Consider the following 21861-nt stretch of genomic DNA (forward strand, 5'->3'; position numbering starts at 1 on the left):
AAAGTCTCTGCTGGCCACTTAACACACCTGGCCTTAATTAAACACGGAGCTGCTGAAATAACAGTGTGTTCCCCGGGAAGTCAACAGAGCCACCACAGTCATCTATATAATTTGGCTACTCACATGAGAAAACAGACACTGTTATGAAAAAGCAAGAGACTAACAAGGAAGCCTGACTATTTGGTCACAATATTTAAAGAACTTTCTAAAGTGTTTACATAACTGGCCTGTACTGACTCATCAAAATCCAGTGGCCTGAGGCATACTGGGACTGTGGAGGAGAGGTTTAGTGTGCCTAACTACTATACAGACTTAGGAGTCTTACCTTCTTCATGGGGCTCACACTCTCCAGTGCTATAGAAGTGCACTTTCTAGAGGATAGAGAACAGTTAAGTCACAGAGGATCAAGAGCACTTACTTGTCCTTGAATGATACTAGTAATTTACAGCCTGGTATTTTCAAGCCAATTAGATTTCTATTTTTTTTTTCTCCCATTTGAGTAGCAGAGGAACTCATTCACTGAAGCTCATATTTCAAAATGAGATAAAGTGACTTTTGAAGCATCACAAGCTTTTAGAAAATAAAATTCAATACTGGTTCCTAAGCAAATTAATAAGACTCTAATTTCATAGCAAATAGAAAGCCAGTGGTTGGGTCACCAGAGAGGGCCATCTGAAACAGATAAATAAAGGTCTTTAGAAAACCATTAAAATTTCTAATGAAGCTTAACTTCAGACAAATGTCTGACAGTAGTAGCAGTCTTCAACAAAATGAATACAAATAAACAGAGAATTCTTTGAGGATTTTCAATACAGCATTTCTGAGTAATCATTTATACTTATAGTGAATCTTATTTTAAAAAACTATGTATATATAATATACAAATAAATTGTGGTGATATTTTGTCAGATTCTTGATTAAAAGTAGTTTTGTATACAAAAGATATATGATTTATCTTAAAATGGCCAGTCTTAAATGACAAATTAAGATCCCACTAGTTTAAATATAACTTCTGTTATTCAGTGTTTCTGTTTGAATTTAGGGAATTCAAAAATAATAAGAATTTAAAAATAATAAAAATTCTCTACCCTTAAAATTTTCTGAATATAAAAAAAAAAATAAATAAAGAGCTGGGAGTGCACAGCTTACTCCAGTGGCACAGAGCTTAGGTTCCAGTCCTGAGGCCTCTGGCGGGAGCCCTCAGATCTCTCCGCTTCCAGATCCAGATCAGCCTGGGTGGCAACACCATATCTCCAGGTCCTGCAAGAGGCAAGAGGGGCTTCCGGGCGGCCAACAGGGAGAAGTCGGTGTGCTCTGGTGAATCCAGCAGGCCCCAGTGGGAGCCTTCAGGTGTCTGCTTCTGGATCTGAACAGCCTGGGCAACAGCACCCTGTCTCCAGGCAGTGCAGGAGGTAAGCTGTGCACCAGAGGCCACCTGGGAAGGGGCAGCTTGCACTGGCCAGTCCAGCATTGACAAGACCAACTAACACCAGTGAGAACTAGATGGGAAAAGGCAAACGCAGGAATATCACTAACAGAAATCAAGGCAATATAGCAACATCTGAACTCAATTCTCCTTTACCAGCATGTCCTGGATACCCCATCACACCAGTAAAACAAGATTTGGATTTAAAATCACTGGTCATGATGCTGGTACAGGAACACATGAAGGACATACTTAAAGAAATTCAGGAGAAAATGGATCAAAAATTAGAAACTCTTACAAGGGAAACACAAAAATCATTGAAAGAAATCCAGGAGAATACAAAAGCCAATAATGAGGAAACGCAAAAAACTCTTAAAGAAATACAGGAGAACTTTGCTCAACAGGCTGAGGTCATGAAAGAGGAAACACAAAAAGAATTACAGGAAAGCACAAACAAGCAAGTGAAGGAGTTATGCAAAACCATCCAGGATCTAAAATCAGAAGTAGAAACAACTAAGAAAACCCAAAGGGAGACAACTTTGGAGATAGAAAGCCTTGGGAAGAAATCAGGGGACATAGATGCAAATATCAACAACAGAATACAAGAGATAGAAGAAAGAATCTCAGATGCTGAAGATACTATAGAAACCATGGACTCAACAGTTAAAGAAAATGCAAAATGCAAAAAGCTTGTAACCCAAAATATCCAGGAAATCCAGGACACAATGAGAAGACCAAACCTAAGGATTATAGGCATAGATGAGAGTGAAGATTTACAACTTAAAGGGCCAGCAAATATCTTCAATAAAATTATGGAAGAAAACTTCCCTAACCTAAAGAGAGAGATGCTCATGAATATACAAGAAGCCTATAGAACTCCAAACAGACTGGACTAGAACAGAAATACTTCCTGTCACATAACCAAACACCATCAAAACACCAAATGTACTAAACAAAGAAAGAATATTAAAGGCAGTAAGAGAAAAAGGCCAAGTAACATATAAAGAAAGACCTATCAGAATCACAGCAGACTTTTCACCTGAGATTATGAAAGCTAGAAGATCCTGGGCAGATCTCATGCAGACTCTAAGAGAACAGCCAAAACTACTATATCCAGCAAAACTCTCAATCACCATAGATGGAGAAACTAAGATATTCCATGACAAAACCAAGTTTACCCAATATCTATCCACAAAGCCAGCCCTACAAAGGATAATAGGAGGAAAACACCAATACAAGGAGGGAAACTTCACCCTGGAAAAAGCAAGATAGTAACCTTTCATCAAACCCAAAAGAAGTTAACCAATCAAATTTTAAAAATAATGTCAAAAATGACAGGAAGTAACAATCACTATTCCTTAATATCTCTTAACATCAATGGACTCAATGCCCCAATAAAAAGACATAGACTAACCGACTGGATATGAAAACAGGACCCTACATTTTGCTGCTTACAGGAAACACACCTCAGGGTCAAAGACAAACACTACCTTAGAGTAAAAGGCTGGAAGACAATTTTACAAGCAAATGGTCTCAGGAAACAAGCTGGAGTAGCCATTTTAATATCAGATAAAATTGACTTTCAACCCAAAGTCATCAAAAGAGACTCTGAGGGACACTTCTTGCTGGTCAAAGGAAAAATACAACAGGAAGAACTCTCAATCCTGAACATCTATGCTCCAAATGCAAGGGCACCCTCTTTCATAAAAGAAACTTTATTAAAGCTCAAAGCACACATTGCACCTAACACAATAATTGTGGGTGACTTCAACACTGCACTTTCCTCAATGGACCAATCAGGAAAACAGAAACTAAACAGGGACACAATGAAACTAATTGAAGCTTTGGACCAATTAGGTTTAACAGACATATATAGAACATTCTATCCTAAAGCAAAAGAATATACCTTTTTCTCAGCACCTCATGGTACCTTCTCCAAAATCAACCATATAATTGGCCACAAGACAGACCTCAACAAATATAAGAAGATCGAACTGATCCCATGCATTCTATCAGATCACTATGGAGTAAAAGTGGTCATCAATAGCAACAAAAACAACAGAAAACCCACATACACGTGGAAACTCAACAATATTCTACTCAATGATACCTTGGTCAAGGAAGAAATAAAGAAAGAAATTAAAGACTTTTTAGAACACAATGAAAATGAAGACACAACATACCCAAATCTATGGGACACAATGAAAGCAGTGCTAAGAGGAAAACTCATAGCCCTGAGTGCCTCCAAAAAGAAAAGGGAGAGAGCATACACTACCAGCTTAATGACACACCTGAAAGCCCTGGAACAAAAAGAAGCTATTTCACCCAGGAGGAGTAGACGGCAGGAAATCATCAAACTCAGTGCCGAAATCAATCAAGTAGAAACAAAGAGAACCATACAAAGAATCAACAAAACCAGGAGCTGGTTCTTTGAGAAAATCAACAAGATAGATAAACCCTTAGCCAGACTAACCAAAGGGCACACATACAGTATCCAGATTAACAAACTTAGAAATGAAAAGGGAGATATAACAACAGAAACTGAGGAAATTCAAAAAATCATTAGATCCTACCACAAAAGCCTATACTCAACACAACTGGAGAATCTGGAGGAAATGGACAGTTTCCTAGACAGATATCCGACACCAAAACTAAATCAGGATCAAATAGATCAACTAAACAGTCCCATAACACCTGAAGAAATAAAAAGGGTCATAGAAAGTCTCCCAACCAAAAAAAATCACAGGACCAGATGGCTTCAGTGCAGTGTTTTATCAGACCTTCATAGAAGACCTAACACCAATACTTCAAACTATTCCACAAAATAGAAACAGAAAGAACTCTACCCAACTCATTCTATGAAGCCACAATTACGCTGATACCAAAACCACACAAAGATCCAACAAAGAAAGAGAACTTCAGGCCAATTTCTCTTATGAATATTGATGCAAAAATACTTGCCAACTGAATCCAAGAACACATCAAAACAATCATCCACCACGATCAAGTAGGCTTCATCCCAGGGATGCAGGGATGGTTCAATATAAGGAAATCCATCAATGATATCCACTACATAAACAAACTCAAAGAAAAAAAACCATATGATCATCTCATTAGATGCAGAAAAAGCATTTGACAATATCCAGCATCCTTTCATGCTAAAAGTATTGGAAAGAACAGGAATTCAAGGCCCATACCTAAACATCGTTAAAGAAATATACAGCAAACCAGTAGCCAACATCAAACTAAATGGAGAGAAACTTGAAGCAATCCCACTAAAATCAGGGACTAGACAAGGCTGTCCTCTCTCACCATATCTTTTCAATATAGTACTTGAAGTTTTAGCTAGAGCAATTAGACAACATAAGGTGGTCAAGGGGATACAAATTGGAAAGGAAGAAGTCAAATTATCACTATTTGCAGATGACATGATAGTCTACTTAAGTGACCCAAAAACCTCCACCAGAGAACTCCTGCAGCTGATAAACAACTTCAGCAAAGTGGCTGGTTATAAAATCAACTCAAGCAAATCAGTTGCCTTCCTATACTCAAAGGATAAGCAGGCTGAGAAAGAAGTTAGGGAAACGACACCCTTCAAAATAGCCACAAACAATATAAAGTATCTTGGTGTGATTCTAACCAAACAAGTGAAAGATCTGTATGACAAGAACTTCAGGTCTCTGAAGAAGGAAATCGAAGAAGACCTCAGAAAATGGAAAAATCTGACATGCTCATGGATTGGTAGGATTAATGTAGTTAAAATGGCCATCTTGCCAAAAGTGATCTACAGATTCAAAGCAATCCCCATCAAAATCCCAACTCAGTTCTTCACAGAGTTAGAAAAAGCAATTCTCAAATTCATCTGGAATAACAAGAAACCCAGGATAGCTAAAACTATTCTCAACAACAAAAGAAATTCTGGGGGAATCAGTATCCCTGACTTCAAGCAATACTACAGAGCAATAGTGTTAAAAACTGCATGGTATTTGCACAGTGACAGACAAGTGGCCCAATGGAATAGAACTGAAGATACAGAAATTAATCCACACACCTATGGTCACTTGATCTTTGACAAAGGAGCCAAAAACCTCCAGTGGAAAAAAGATAACCTTTTCAACAAATGGTGCTGGATCAATTGGAGGTCAGCATGCAGAAGAATGCGAATTGATCCATTCTTATCTCCATGTACTAAACGTCACTCCAAGTGGATCAAGGACCTCCATGTAAAACCAGACACACTGAAACTAATAGAAAAGAAACTGGGGAAGACCCTTGAGGACATGGGCATAGGGGAAAAGTTCCTGAACAGATCACCAATAGCTTATGCTTTAAGATCAAGAATTGACAAATGGAACCTCATAAAATTACAAAGTTTCTGTAAGGCAAAGGAGACTGTTAAAAGGACAAAACAGCAACCATCAAATTGGGAAAGGATATTCACCAACCCCACATCTTATAGAGGGCTAATATCCAATATATACAAAGAACTCAAGAAGTTAGATCCCAGGAATCCAAATAACCCTATTAAAAATGGGGTACAGATCTATACAAAGAATTTTCACCTGAAGAAATTTGGATGGCTGAGAGGCACCTTAAGAAGTGCTCAACATCATTAGTCATTAGGGAAATGCAAATCAAAACCCTGAGATTTCACCTTACACCAGTCAGAATGGCTAAGGTCAAAAACTCAGGAGACAGCAGGTGTTGGTGAGGATGTGGAGAAAGAGGAACACTCCTCCACTGCTGGTGGGACTTTAAGATAGTACAACCACTGTGGAAATCAGTCTGGCGGTTCCTCAGAAAACTGGACATGAGACTTCCAGAGGACCCTGTTATACCTCTCCTGTGCATATACCCAAAGGATTCCCCGGCATGCAATAAAGACACATGCTCCATTATGTTCATAGCAGCCTTATTTATAATAGCCAGAAGCTGGAAAGAACCCAGATGTCCCTCAAAGGAGGAATGGATACAGAAAATGTGGTATATTTACACAATGGAATACTACTCAGCAATTAGAAACAATGAATTCACAAAATTTTTAGGCAAATGGTCTGATCTGGAAAATATCATCCTAAGTGAGGTAACCCAATCACAAAAGAATACACATGGAATACAATCTCTGATAAGTGGATATTAATTAGCCCAGAAGCTCTGAATACCCAAGGCACAAATTGTATAACAATTGACTCCCATGAAGAAGTATGGAGAGGGTCCTGATCCTGGAAAGGATTGATCTACCATGGGAAGGGAATATAAGGACAGAGAAAAAGGAGAGAGGTGATTTGAGAAGGGATGGAGAGAAGAAGGTTTATAGGACATATGGGGAGGGGGATCTGGAAAAGAGGAAATCATTTGTAATGTAAACAAAGAATATAGAAAATAAAAATATTTAAAAAAAAATTAAAAAAAAAAAAAGAAATCAAAGTTGCCTGACAAGATGGCTTCTGGTGTAGCAATCTCTCTTTGTTGAGCCAGCAATAATAAAGTTTTGTGAAGTAGTTTGAGAAGTATTGCTATTAGGTCTTCTTGCATGGCTGTTCCCTGAGAGGCTTTACCAGAACTGACCAATAAAGATGAAGATATTCACAGCCAACCATTACACTGAGCCTGGAGACCCCAATGAAAGAGCTAAGGGGAGGACTGAATGACCTGAAGGGGATCGCAACCCCATAAGAAGAATAATATCAACTAACTGAACAACCCAGAACTCCTAGGGACTGAACTACCAACCAAAGAGTTCACATGTAGGGAGCCATGACTCTAGACACATATGTAGCAGAAGATGGTGTTATCTGACATCAGTGGGAGGGGAAGCCCTTGGTCCTGTGGAAGCTTGATGCACCAGCTTAGGGAGATGCTAGCTGATGTAGGAGTGGGGGGATGACTGGATGAGCCCCCTCATAGAGGTGAGGGGAGAGGGAAAGGTGGGATGGGATTCGGTGGTTGTGGAGGGGTAAATCTGAAGGAGGATATCATTTGAAATGCAAACAAATAAAACAATAAAAATAAATAAATAAATGAACTAAACAAACAAACAAAAAAAAAAACCAATCTGACAAAAATGGTCTCAAGTCCCTTTAGGGTATTTGATGATCATGGAGTTATGACCAAAAGATTTCTAAATAAAACACTGAGTAGTCCTTGGAAGAAGCTAAGAGTGAGCACAGATGTCATCTCTGATAATATCTAGACCCTCAGGTTTGTAGTGTACATAGAAGAGCTAGAATAAAAGTTTCTTTGGCTACTTTTCTGGGTTTAATAGAGATGTATTTACTTTATCCAAAGTCTTATGAAAATGGGAGATTTAATTTACTTACAAAGAAATTAAGATTAGGAAAATTTGGGTGATTTCTAAGCCACAAATATAGGAAACAGCTCCAAAACTGAACCTTTGTGATCTGTCGCGCAGTTCCATGTCTCTAATCTGTTTCAGTTTTTGCTCTTCTCTTATTTCCACATTTGAACTGAGATACACTTACATTTTTGGTGATCATAAAAATTAAGTAATTTGTTATCATATCTAATTATTTTATTATCTTAAACTTCCCATATCCTATATCAAATATTTTAATCATAAGTCTCATCTTCTTGAGTATCATTGAGGTTTGTTACTCTGACAATTGTGAACTGGAGATAAAGGATGGAGGTAACTACACATAAGCCCATACTGCTAACAGTCATGAGCTGAGTGAGGACAGTCATGAAAACACAAAGACAACACCAGGTTACAGCGCAAAACCATTTCTAAGACCTACAGGCAATTGGTGGGTGCTTAGAGAGGAGGAATGGGGGATCAGTCTTCTTCAGGGACAAGGCCCTGAGAGATAATCTGATTCCAACTGCTCAACATTAAACAAATATACAAATAAGCAATGCAAAATAGATTCACCAGGTTGTGTGTGTGTGTGTCTATGTGAATGTGTTTATGTCTGTGTGTGTATATCTATATGTGAATGTATATGTCTCTCTCTCTCTCTGTATGTGTGTATGTGTGTATGTGTGTGTGTTTATGTGAATGTGTATATATCTCTGTGTGCATGTATGTGTACAGCAATAACAATTGTTAAAAAGATGCCATGAAATTTAAAGAATTACAACAACATGAGAGGACTTTAGAGGGGAAGATAGTTGGGTGGAAATGAAATAAATATAGTACTCAGTAATAAAATTCTGAAAAACAAGGTAAAATACTTGTTTATAACTTGAATGAAAATATGTAGCTACTGAGTTGGGGGCTGGGGTAATCCTTATAAAATCCTGGAGACTTGGTATGGAGTAAACTTCCTGGACTCAATGTATGGGACCTTAGCTGAAATGCCCAACAGTGGGGATATGGAACCTGAAGAAACCACATCCAGGAGTCATAAAAGTCCTCCAGTGGAGGGTTGAGGATATCAACCCACATACAAAAATTTTGACCCCAAATCTTCCCTGTCTAAAAGAAATGCAGGGACAAAAATGGGGCATGGACTGAATAGAATGGCCAGCCAATGACCAGTTCAACTGAGGATCCATCTATGGGTGGGCATTAGACCCTGATACTATTAGTGGTACTAATTTGTACTTGCAGACAGTAACCTAGCATGACTGTCCTCTGAGAGGTTCTACCAGAAGCTGACTGAGACAGATGCAGATGCTTCTTGCAACAAGCATTAGACTGAGGTTAGGGACCCCTATGGAAGAGTTGGGGGAAGGATTAAAGGAATTCAAAGAAATGGCAACCCAACAGGAAGACCAACAATGTCAACTAACCTGAACCTCTTAGAGCTCCCAGAGACTGAGCCACCAATCAAAGGGCACACATGGGTTGGTCCTAGGCTCTCAGTACATATGTAGCAGAGGGCTTCCTTGTCTGTCCTCAGTGGGAGAGGATGCACTTAATCCTGTAGGGACTTGATGTCCTATGGTGGGGTGATACCCAGTGAGGGGACCCTTTCAGAGGCAAAAGAGAGGGGGATAGAAGGCAGAACTCTGCAAGTGGGTTGGGGGTTGGGCGAGCTTTTGGAATTCAAATAAATAAAATAATAGAATAATATGTTAAAAAGGACAAAGAAAAATGAAAGAGTCTAAAACTATGAAAATTATAGTTTGTCCTTTGTGATCTATTTTAAGAGATTTTTAAGTCCCTGTAATATCCAAACATTCCTTCAGTGTACCTATCTGAGCTAATACAATGAGCCAAGCATAGCTTGTAAGTTCTGTTGACTTAGGGTCACAGCTAGCTCTGATAGTCTATGTGTGTAATTTTTTGTGTAAAGGAAAGCGTTTCTGTTGTTTCCATTGTAGTTTCAAATCGCATAGGAGTGGCTTTAGCGCTAATCAAGAGGACATATTCTCTCCATTCAGTTACAATTAGAATGACGGATAATAATGGGAAAACTGAATTGTAATCACTACTCTTAATCCCAGCAGGGAATATCAAGTACAAACACACACCTGAAAGTTTCCTTAAATTTTATAAAGAACTTTGTGTATTTTAGAACCTATGGAGTGTGAGGTCATCCTCTGGAACATAATCAATTTCAAGTAGTTTCTAAGCTAATGGTTGGAACTGGGGACTGATTTCTGCTCCAGGCTAGGATTTTGCGCTTCTTCTGCATTTTTTGCAGGTCTTGCACAATGTTGTCACAATTGCTTTAAGTTCATGTGTGCAATTATTGCAACTTTCTGCTGTGTCACTTTCTGCACACTGGTCTCCTTCTATTCTGATAATCATGCATAGCTCCCTTCCAAAATGATTCTTGAACCGTGGTGGCAAGGGCATGATACTGCTGTCTTATTTGGCTTGTGCATTTAGCAGTCTCTTGTTATCAGCATATTGAGCAGTTGTGGGTTTCTGTGTTAATCACTATCTGTTGCAATAGCACAGATTGTTGCTTTTAGATTTGCATATTAATAACCATACAGCAATTTGCATTGCTTCATAACAATGCATACTTGAGATAATATTTTAGAGCAATTATATTAGTCTTTCCTGTAGTTTACAAGAATTTATTTTTCAGAAATTAAATTTGTATATTGGTAGGTAAGATGTTTTACCATTTATTAGTGGAATTTATTTGTGATTTTTTTCGAACAGATGTTTTGCCACATGTTATTGTTATCATTGGCCTTAAGGCAAAACCCTTGGATAAAAAAATCATTATTATACAATTTCTAGAATTTAATCAACTGATCCCAAATATTTGACTGATTGAGGCCTAAAATAAAGACTATTGGCTGAGTTTTTCTTAAGGTCAATTAAGTTTGTTAGTCATTGCTTTCTCTGGTCTACAAAATTGTCTCCCCTTAGGTTAGCAGTGGTGCTGAGATAATGTTGATAACCCAAGAAATGAGTGCATATCTAAAATATAGCTTCTCATGTTACAATGAAATTCTATTCACATGAAACCATATCTTGCTCAAATCTCCTTTGCTCACTTCATAATCCTGCTGTGCTAGTTCTCAATCAATATTACTTTTGTCATAGTGACTATATACATATATTAAAATATACATAATGGATATTTAATTGCTATATATTTAGTAAAAATACACATACAGTTAAATGTGGATCACTATATTTAACTAATGTTCACATATAATATATATATTATATATATATACACATTTACTTTAAAAAGACTATTTAGTAATATTTCATTCAAAATTCAGCAGGAGGAAAGAATAAGAAAACTGACCTCTAACAGCCTTTAGACTTACTTGTATTTGGCAATACTAAAACAGCAAAAATAAGAAAAAATTAGTAAAACTCAAGCAAAGACATGGAAAAGGGAAACTAATGGAATTAACAGCCATATCAATGGCACAGTACCATTTCACAAAATAATAGTGAAGGAGAAACTGAAGGTGATTTGATAACCTTTCCTTCTATAGACGATTATTATTGCTATTATCATTATTATTGACCTTTGTATTAACTTGGCACTCATCAAAATTAATTAATATCTTAATTTATTCTTACTCTAAAATGTTCAGACTTACCTGTGTAAGTTGTGGAGAAAAAATCTATTTTAACCTATCAAAGAAGGCAAGCATGAAAAGCATCAGTGTTGCGTAAACCTTACCCATTTTGAAACTCTTATGTATGCTCCCACTTAAACTCCAGGTGTTTGTGAGACTTCGTTATCAATCACCCATTTCCCCTACATGTCAATTATGTATCAGCCAAGAAAGTTAGTAATGAAGTGTAGTACCCAGCAATGAAATAAGACACAGTTACTATTTAGATTACAAATAACACTGGTGAGTTGGTGTATCATTGATAGCCAAGTTGGCACCTTGGCACACTACTATACAAAAAAAAAATTTGCCTAACTGGGCTCTACTAGTTTTGGGTGTTTATTTGTAGAACACAGAGACTATTATTTTCTTATCCCATTAAGTAAGGCAGTGGTTAATGTCATATTTAGGATATTACAAATTTTTAGTGCAAATATTGATATCACTACCATGATAAGAAAGGGATAATTCCAGAGAGGGATTACAAGACATCTTTTAACGTTTCATGTGATATCTCCATGTTATATAATTTCTCACCAGAAATGAGAAATTCAATAGTGCTAATTGTAAACAAAAATCTCTTCATTTCTTCTTATTGAAGCATTTGAAATGGAAAACATTGATTCATAGCAAGTTGATTTGTTTTCCTTTGCTTTCTCTTTCCTGAGAATGTCTCTTAAACTACTTAATAAACTGGGCTTAAACTTTTCCTCTCCCCTGAACATATGAATCAGCTGAGACCTTTAGGAATGTACCAGTTCCTCTACTTCTTATTCCTGTGTAAAGTTTGCTTCTGGTAGTTTAAATTGTTTATAGAACCATTTGTTGCCTGAGAGATGGTGGTGAATTAAAAAGGATCACAGCATAACATATATGCCAATGTTGCATTCACCATCCCATTGTATACTTTCTTCTACAATGACTCTAATCCACCTAGCACAACCCAAACCCATATCGAAATTGAAAACAATCTGTTGACATTTTATCCTCTTGAATTGACAGGCCTTTGGCATTGCCCAAAGCAAACGTCCAAAGCATTTTTTTTTTCAGAATAGTAACTGTTAGTAGTAGCCCTTAAAAGCTGCCAAACAATGCAATGTTTTCAGTGTTCAAAGGAATAAAATATCATTGTTTATTTTTTCACCCCCCACTCTTATGCCTGGAACCCACAGAGAACATGTTGATTGGAACTTGTATGAGTTCCTCCTTCATGGTATAACAATGGCTTACCTTGAGTTGCTACTTCAGTTTTTTGAGCTATCCACTAAACACAAAGCTTGTTTCAGCTTGTTGCAAAGCTTTTCCTTCTTAGAAAAACAATTGTACTTTAATTCTCAGAGCATAAGTACTAAATACTTTATTTTCTCAAGAACTCAACAACCAGGGTTTAGGCCATTTTAATGCAAAGCCTTTCTGGAGTGTTTTGTATAAATAAGTCTACTTTTGCTAACTGAAAACTACTGGAATGTTTTTTAAATACTCTCTTGCTTGGGAAACAGGGTGTTCTGCTTGATTTAACTTTCTGGGTGAGGTTTACCATAGTTTAATCTTTTAAGGAATTTTATGACAGATAAACTTCAGCAGCAATTTTCAATTCTTTAAAGATGTTTTGTCTTGAGCTCTCAAGGATCACACCCTTCCAATGAAGAAATCTGCATAAGGAGTAAGGAGACATAGATATTTGTTAAGGTGAAGAGCATCACCCTTAACTTCGACCTTACTCTTCACTGTTGTTGAAGATACACGTACCAACAGTGTGCTAGTCCAACAAACTTCTGTTAAAATTAGAATAAAGGCACCAGTTAAATTATGGACCTGCTACACAATTTTCTAACAAGTGTTAAAATAGAAAGTGTTTGTACAGAACAGGTAGATGATATTTGTCATCAGAGAATGAATGGGAAAGGAAGCAGCTAAGTCATGCAGACAAACATAAACACTCATAAAAAAAAACTTTGTTTTTCTTGCCAATAGAAGACAAATGAGATAATTTGATCAAATTTCCTCAGTTTGCAGGTGAATACAAAAGCCTAAGAGCTTTAGCAATACATGAACAAGCCACAGCTAGAGGGTAAAAGTTGCAACAGTTCTAAAATATTTAAACAGGGGATGAAAATCACTTTACATTGGAAAACTCAAGGTTGATTTTCTAATGTTCTTAGGAAAATGAAGGGTAATATAAAGTAGGTGTTCTGTACTTGACTCTCATTTCTCTGGTGATTGCATCCGACCATATTTGCACAAAGAAATAAAATGGATAGTAGGCTTTTAGGTAGGACTTGAAACACAGAGATGGTTATTCTAACCACTAAGGCAATATTATACAAGACTTAACATTGGTTGGCTTGAGTTCCCTCTTGAATATTACTTAATGCCACATAACTGCACTAAAGCTTTGTTCCTGTCTACTTTTCCATAGGTATTATCAGGTACCTTTGTCCTTGAAAATACTCCCAAGAAGCTGTAGATCATTTCCTGGAAAGGTCTGTTGCCTAATTACATGCAAGCACATTAGTAAAACATTGCATACTTTTCCAAATATTTGAGGTATAAACTCTAAATATTGTACCAACATAATAGAACAGATTATTTATTCGTGTGTACTGCCATTATGCTCCTATTTCTGGGTGACAGGTGGCATTCTGCATGAGATTGAGGAATTCACATTACTTCCATGTGTGAATAAAACATTCACTAGTACTTCTGCTGACTCTCATGTATTTGGTCATGTGAATAAAGAATCTGCATTTGGGTATGTGGAGAAGGCACATTCTTACATACAAAATATATATCCAGAGTATATATACTCTGAGTGTTATGTAGTAGAGAGATATATTAGAAGACTGTTAATGGAACATCAGAAGTGGAAAGATTTGATGAGATTTTGAAATTCAAGATATTTATCAAAATGTGGATTTGCTTAATGTTGGTGAAGTTGAAATTGTATAGAATTATAAGTACTGGAAAGACCAAAAAAAAAAAAAAAAAAAAAAAAGACAAGAGGGAATGACTCTACCACAATTTCAGGGGATAGACTGTAATTCCAACATATGAGCAAGACATGTGATATATACATAAGAATTTTATTTACAGTAGAAGCAACCAGACTTGAGTAATCAACAGTATTATTTTTAGACAAATGTATATAATATGACAGTGTTAGGAATCATAGTCATCATTACGTATAAGTTCCATCAATTCAGAGAAATTGTGTAGTAGTGCTGTGACATTCACCAGATCTTGTATATTTTACCTGGGGACAGCCATCTTCATACTGTTCTGAAATCTTGGTATACTTCATATAAGGCCTCTTTCCTCTCTGTTATTCCTTAGGCACTCCATTTCCACGTGTACCTGGTAAAGGCTTAATGTATTCAATTTTAACAGTCTTACACTAGTAGAATATCATTATGCAAATATTTCTACCCATATAGAAGATAGTAAAATACAGGTCTTCCCTTTACACATTCTAGATCTTTTAGTTGTACAAGTTGAACTTTATTTAAAAATCTTTTTTGTCATAATTCTACTTTCAAATCTTGATATAGTTATAGGATTAACTCTAATTATGATTATCATTCAAATTCAATTTCAAAATAATTCCTGCATTTTTATATTAAGAAAAGTAATTAACTTTATCAAAGGTAGATGAGAATGAAATCTTAGGTATAGCTTAGCTCAAGAATAAAACTCACATCAGTCATTCTCCCCCTGTTTCATGTTGCAAATGGTCAGAGTACCTAATTGAACAGTGTAGCTAAATTTCAGTACTTGGATCACTGCAGACTGCTTTCGGGTCTGTAAGGAGGTATTGATGCTAAATTATTCCTATTAAACACATATGGAAAGCCCATCTTTAAAATAGAAAGTCACAATTAAATGATGTTGAACTAGGGGGAAATGGTGTATATCCTATTTATTAATAACAAAGAGAAGTTCGTCTGGAATTTTAGCAAGTGTAGTAATGTTACAAGTCAGGTGGAGGTACAGCTGGCAGTAGGTCTTTTTTTAATTTTTTCTTTATTGTTATATTTTTATTTACATTTCAAATGATTTCCCCTTTTCTGGGTCCCCACTCCCCGCAAGTCCCATAAGCCCTCTTCCCTCCCCCTGTTCCTCCATCTACCCCTTCCCACTTCCCTGTCCTGGTATTCCCCTATACTGTTGAACTGAGTCTTTCCAGAACCAGGGGCCACTCCTCCATTCTTTTTGGACCTCATTTACTATGTGAATTATGTCTTGGGTATTCAAAGTTTCTAGGCTAATATCCACTTATCAGTGAGTACATACCATGAATGACCTTTTGAGACTGGGTTACCTCACTTAGTATGATGTTCTCCAGCTCCATCCATTTGTCTAACAATTTCATGAATTCATTGTTTCTAATGGCTGAATAGTACTCCATTGTGCATATATACCACATTCTTTGTATCCATTCATCTGTTGAGGGACACCTGGGTTCTTTCCAGCTTCTGGCTACTACAAATAGGGCTGCTATGAGCATAGTGGAGCATGTGTCCTTATTGCATGCTGAAGAATCCTCTGGGTATATGCCCAGGAGTGGTATAGCAGGGTCCTCAGGAAGTGTCATGCCCAGTTTTCTGAGAAACCGCCAGACTGATTTCCAAAGTGTTTGTACCATCTTGCAATCCCACCAGCAGTAGAGGAGTGTTCCTCTTTCTCCACATCCTTGCCAACACCTGGTGTCTCCTGAGTTTTTGACCTTAGCCATTCTGACTGGTGTGAGGTGAAATCTCAGGGTTGTTTTGATTTGCATTTCCCTAATGATTAATGATGTTGAACATTTCTTAAGGTGTTTCTCAGTCCTCCGAAGTTCTTCATGTGAAAATTCTTTGTTTAGCTCTGTACACCACTTTTTAATGGAGTTATTTGTGTCTCTGGGTTCTACCTTCTTGAGTTCTTTGTATATATTAGATATTAGCCCTCTGTCATATTTAGAGTTGGTGGAGATCCTTTCCCAATCTGTTGGTTGACATTTTGTCCATTTCAACATCACTTCCTGGATATCAAATCTCAAAGACTCAACCCACTTGTCCATCCAGGAGACAAAAATGTATTGCAGCACAGTCTTCCTATATATTTTTTTAAATCAGCAGCAACATAATTATAATCCCCTCAAGATTCTTAACATAGACTAATTTGTCCATTTTATTCCCAAGCTATAAATTGTGAACAGATATGTATGTGAAATCTGTTCATATATATATATATCATATATAGTCATATATAGTCATATACATACACATACACATATACAGTGGTTTGGTTTGCTTGAGTGCAAGGTGTCTTAATATTTGATTGGTATGAAGAGCCACCATGACCAGGGCAACTCTTATAAAAGGAAGCATTTAATTGGGGCTTGCTTATAGTTTTAGAGGTTTAGCGCATTATCATGGAAGGGTCTCGACAACCCACACAGAAATGACTCTGGAAAAGTAACCCAGAATTCTATATAAGAGTCCACATGCAGCAGGAAGAGATAGACACTTGCCTGGCTTGGACTTTTGAAATCTCAATTCCCACTGCCTAGAGATACACTTCTTTCAGTAATGCCACACCTACTCCAAAATGCCATACCTCCTAATGCTTCTCAGGTAGCGCCTCTCAATAATGAGTAAGCATTCGAATATATGAGCATATAAGGGTCATCCTTATTCAAACTATAATACAAGGTATGGTTATAAATATTTCCTATGGAAAGACAGTGTTTATTAGACCCTAGGTAAGTAATGAAGATTCATATAACAGGGGGGTTGAGTTTTTTAGGTCTTTTTGTTTGTTTTTTTATTGGATATTTTCTTTACTTACATTTCAAATGGTATCTCCTTTTCCAGTACCCCCCTTAAAATGCCTACCCTGTCCCACCTCCCTATGCTTCTATAAAGGTGTTCCCCTACCCACCCACGCAATCCTTCCTCTCCTTCCTCACATTCCCCTACACTGCGACAATCATCAAACCTTCATAGGACCAAGGGTCTCTCCTCCCATTGATGTCTGACAAGACAATCTTCTGCTACATACACATACATGGGTCCCTCCATGTGTACTCCTTGGTTGGTAGCTTAGTCCCTGTAAACTCTGGTGGATCTAGATAGTGGATATTGTTGTTCTTCCAAAGGGTTTGCAAACACCATCAGCAACTTCAGTCCTTTCACTAACTCTTCCACTGACGAACCTGTGCTCAGTCTAATGGTTAGCTGAGAGCATCTACCTCTGTGTTTGTCAGGCTCTGGCAGTGCCTCTCAGGAGACAGCTTTATCAGGATCCTTTCAGCAAGGATTTCTTGGCATCCTCAATAGTGTTTGTGTTTGGTGACTGTATATAGGATAGATCCCCAGGTAGGGCAGTCTCTGGATGGCCTTTCCTTCAGTCTCTCCTCCATGTTTTTTCTCCATATTTGCTTCCATGAGTATTTTGTTCTGCTTTCTAAGAAAGACCAAGTCACATACATTTTGGTCTTCTTCCTTCTTGAGCTTCACATGATCTGTGAATTATATCTTGGATATTACAAGCTTGTGGCCTAATATTCACTTATCAGTGAGTGCATACCATATGTGTAATTTTGTGATTGGGTTACTTCACTCAGGATGATATTTTCTAGTTCCATCCATTTGCCTAAGAATTTCATGAATTCATTGTTTTTAATAACTGACTAATATTCTATTGTGTAAATATAACACATTTTCTGTATCCATTACCAGGAGTAGTATGGCTGTGTCCTCAGGTAATACTATGTCCAATTTTCTGAGGAACTGTCAAACTGATTTCCAGAGTGCTTGTACCAACTTGCAATCTAACCAATAATGGAGGAGTGTTCTTTTTTATCCACATCTTCCCTAGCATCTGCTGTCACCTGAGTTTCTGATCTTAGCTATTCTGAATGGTGTCAGGTGGAATCTCAAGGTTGTTTTGATTTGCATTTCCCTGATGACTAAGGATGTTGAATACTTCTTTAGGTGCTTCTTGGCCATTCAATATTCCTTAATTGAAAATTCCTTGTTTAGCTCTGTACCAATTTTTAATAGGGTTATTTGATTCTCTGGGGTATAACTTCTTGAGTTCTTTGTATAGTTAATTTGTATAGATATTAGCCATCCTAGGATGTAAGATTTGTAAAGATCTTTTTCCAATCTGTTGGCTGCTGTTTTTTCCTATTGACAGTGTCCTTTACCTTACAGAAACTTTGCAATTTTGTAAGGGCCCATATGTCGATTCTCGATCGTAGAGCATAAGCCATTGTTGTTCTGTTCAGGAAAATTTTCCCTGTGCCCATGTGTTCAAGGCTCTTCTCTACTTTTTCCTCCATAAGTTTCAGTGTATCTGGTTTTATGTGAGCTCCAGGATCCACTTGGATTTGAGCTTTGTACAGGGAGAAAAATGGATCACTGCCAGGTGAACCAGCACCATTTATTGAAGATGTTGTCTTCTTTTCCACAGGATGGTTTTAGTCCTTTGTCAAATATCAAGTGGCCATATGTTTGTGGGTTAATTTCTGGGTCTTCAATTCTATTCCATTGATCTACCTGCCTGCCACTACACCAATACCATGCAGTTTTTAACACTATTGCTCTGTAATACAGCTTGAGGTCAGGAATGGTGATTTACCCAGAAGCTCTTTTGTTGTTGATAATCACTTTTGCTACTCTGGGTTTTTTGTTATTCCAAATGGATTTGCAAATTTCTATTTTATTTTGTTTGAGATTTATGCTCAATTGTAATATTATTTTTGTTACAAAATTTTTATTTTATATAGAATTTCATTAACAATTACAATCATCACCCCCTCCAAAGAAAAACAACATTGGCTGTTCTTTGTGATAAACTTGCCTTTTTAGATGCTGGAGGCATTTTACCCAAATAGCCCTCTACTCCTATATGTGATCAGCCAAGCCAAGCCATGCTTTTATTTCTAGACAAAAGTGCTTTGGCAGGCATAGTAGTAACTCATGCTGATTATAACAGAGTAAGTATGAGTTTTGTGATCTACGATAGATCTTCATAAATTTCTGTTGCCAAGAACATAGAATCCGAGAGCATGTCAAACTAGTTTCTACCATGAAAAATTCACAATACCTGTTTTGCAGTGATGACATTGCTCTGAAATACCAATAATCAATGAGAGTAGAGCCAACACAGGAAAAGTCGTGGGTCATAGGAAAGAACACCCAAGAATGATCTGGGCTAAGCTTTGAACCAGGCAATTCTAAACCCTAGGTGTTATTTACCTCACCCAATAATAATTTTCAGAGTAACACTTCAGATTATAAATAGCATGTGATGATTGATTAATATGGAAAGACATTAAATGAGCTTGTCTGGATAGGAAATATGATGTATTTGGTATGTAATTATATAAAGATTCAAGTATCCATTAGTTGGTTGTTTGTGATATGGTCCCTGTATATAACCTGAGAATGCTATATATCTATTCTGTTTGTACTAAAGATAGTGTAGGGGCAGGAAACAGGAAAGATCTGACCTAAACATGACTCTTATCAAGGAAGACTCTCTGAAAACTCATCAGAAAAATTTCTCGCTTAAGAGAACTCAGCATGTAGTGTGTTCAGTGGATGCCTGATTGAACAAATGATTGGTTCACCTATATAAAAAAGGCAGACCAAACTTCAGAAGTTATTGGAAAATATTCATTGATATGATGACATTTGGAGCAGTCATAAAACAAAAGCTCACATGGGGGTGGGGAGAAAGCAAAACAGTGTTAATATAAGAAATATGTTCCACTCAGGCTCTTTGACAAAATGCATAAAATCATAACTATTGTACCACTTGACAGCCTTATTTATGGCTAGCATTGAGGTTTTTCCAATCATTAGAATATGTATATACCATTTTAAGGGATAAATTTATTTTGTTATATGCTTTGCCAAATTAAGTTTTATTGATATAACAAATCTAATTTGCATTTAGTATTTGGTGATAGAAATAATACTAATATATACAGACTTCATTTTTAAAGTTTTGTTCCTTCAGATATTTCTTTAATATATAGCAGAAAGGCAAAATATTTTAGGAAAGAAAGTCAACTTTCATGAGCCTTCATTATATACTAACCTTATTCTATAGTTGTAACTATAATTCGTGTAGCAAATTTGAACAAAATGTATGTCTATCATTTAATTCAGAGCTGTGACCCTATCAGTGTCCTGGCAGCCAGACCTTACCTGCTAAACAATTATTAATAGCAAGTGAGATAAGTCCTATGAATAAATGATGCTGTTTGAAGTTTAAAAAAGAGGAGAGTGAAGAAAAGCAAAGAACTAATTATCAAAAAGTAGGCCAGTAAGCAAGCCCATAATGTGCTCCAAGTCAAGCAACAAGCATCATACCTGCCTCTTGTTTCTGAGCAGAGCTACTTACCACTGCCAAAGCAGAAGGCAATAATAGTTGCAGTGCTTGGATCCTGAGGGTATCCACTGACACACATTGGGATACTGCCTTGTATATTCAAGATGTGAGATTCGGGAATGGATTTACTGTTTTTAAAGAAAACAAAACTATGAGAAATAATCCTAGACTCGTATTCTTTGAAATACGAGGTTAGGGAAGATCACATCAAATGCTGAGCATCTCAGGAAAGGTTTTCTGAGAAAGTGCCTCTGCAGATTCAAGCAGAGTCCCATTGATGACAAACAATAGCAATCTATTGGTTGCTGAAGCAAATACCAATCTATTTTTAACTTTTGGCAGATTCCTGTAGCATTGCTCTAATTTCTGTCCTGGTGTTCAGATGAATCTATGTCCTCAGGACCCAAATCCTGAGGTACATGATTGTGCATGATGTCTCATGGCAGGGTCACAACACCAACCACTGTGATCTTGGCTTCTCTCTTAATATCATCACAAATTCATTGAGATAATATATTTCCTTTGTTTTTGCAACCATCTTTTCAAATTATATTGCTTAAAGGTCCATATATATTTAATATTAGATGTATATTATAATTTGATTCTCAATAATGTGTGACCTTATTTGGAATTGTAGCTTTATTCCAGTGATGTTAAACCCTGTCTTCATTTCAAAAGTCCATGGAAAATCTTCCAAAAAATCACTGATACTTAGATTCCCTGTTATAATTTATCAACCATTATGATATGGGGTGATAAATAGACAATGTTTAATAAAGTCTCGAGAGTAAATGATATTTCAGCATACAGATAATGTTCAGAAACACTGTTTTACCCTTAAACATTCTGCATGATCATCAATGGAAGAATATGCAAAATAAGTTGTATGGTTATTTTGGTTTCTGAGTCACCGAATATCTTGAAAACTTTATTTCTTTGTTTGCCCAAGCAATTTTAAAGCACAAATTTAGTAAAAACTTCAAGAATCATTTAGAAATAGGATTAGCCCCAGACATACATTATTAAGTAACCTAATATGACTT

Source organism: Apodemus sylvaticus, chromosome 6 (assembly GCF_947179515.1).
Source record: "Apodemus sylvaticus chromosome 6, mApoSyl1.1, whole genome shotgun sequence".
NCBI lineage: Eukaryota > Metazoa > Chordata > Mammalia > Rodentia > Muridae > Apodemus > Apodemus sylvaticus.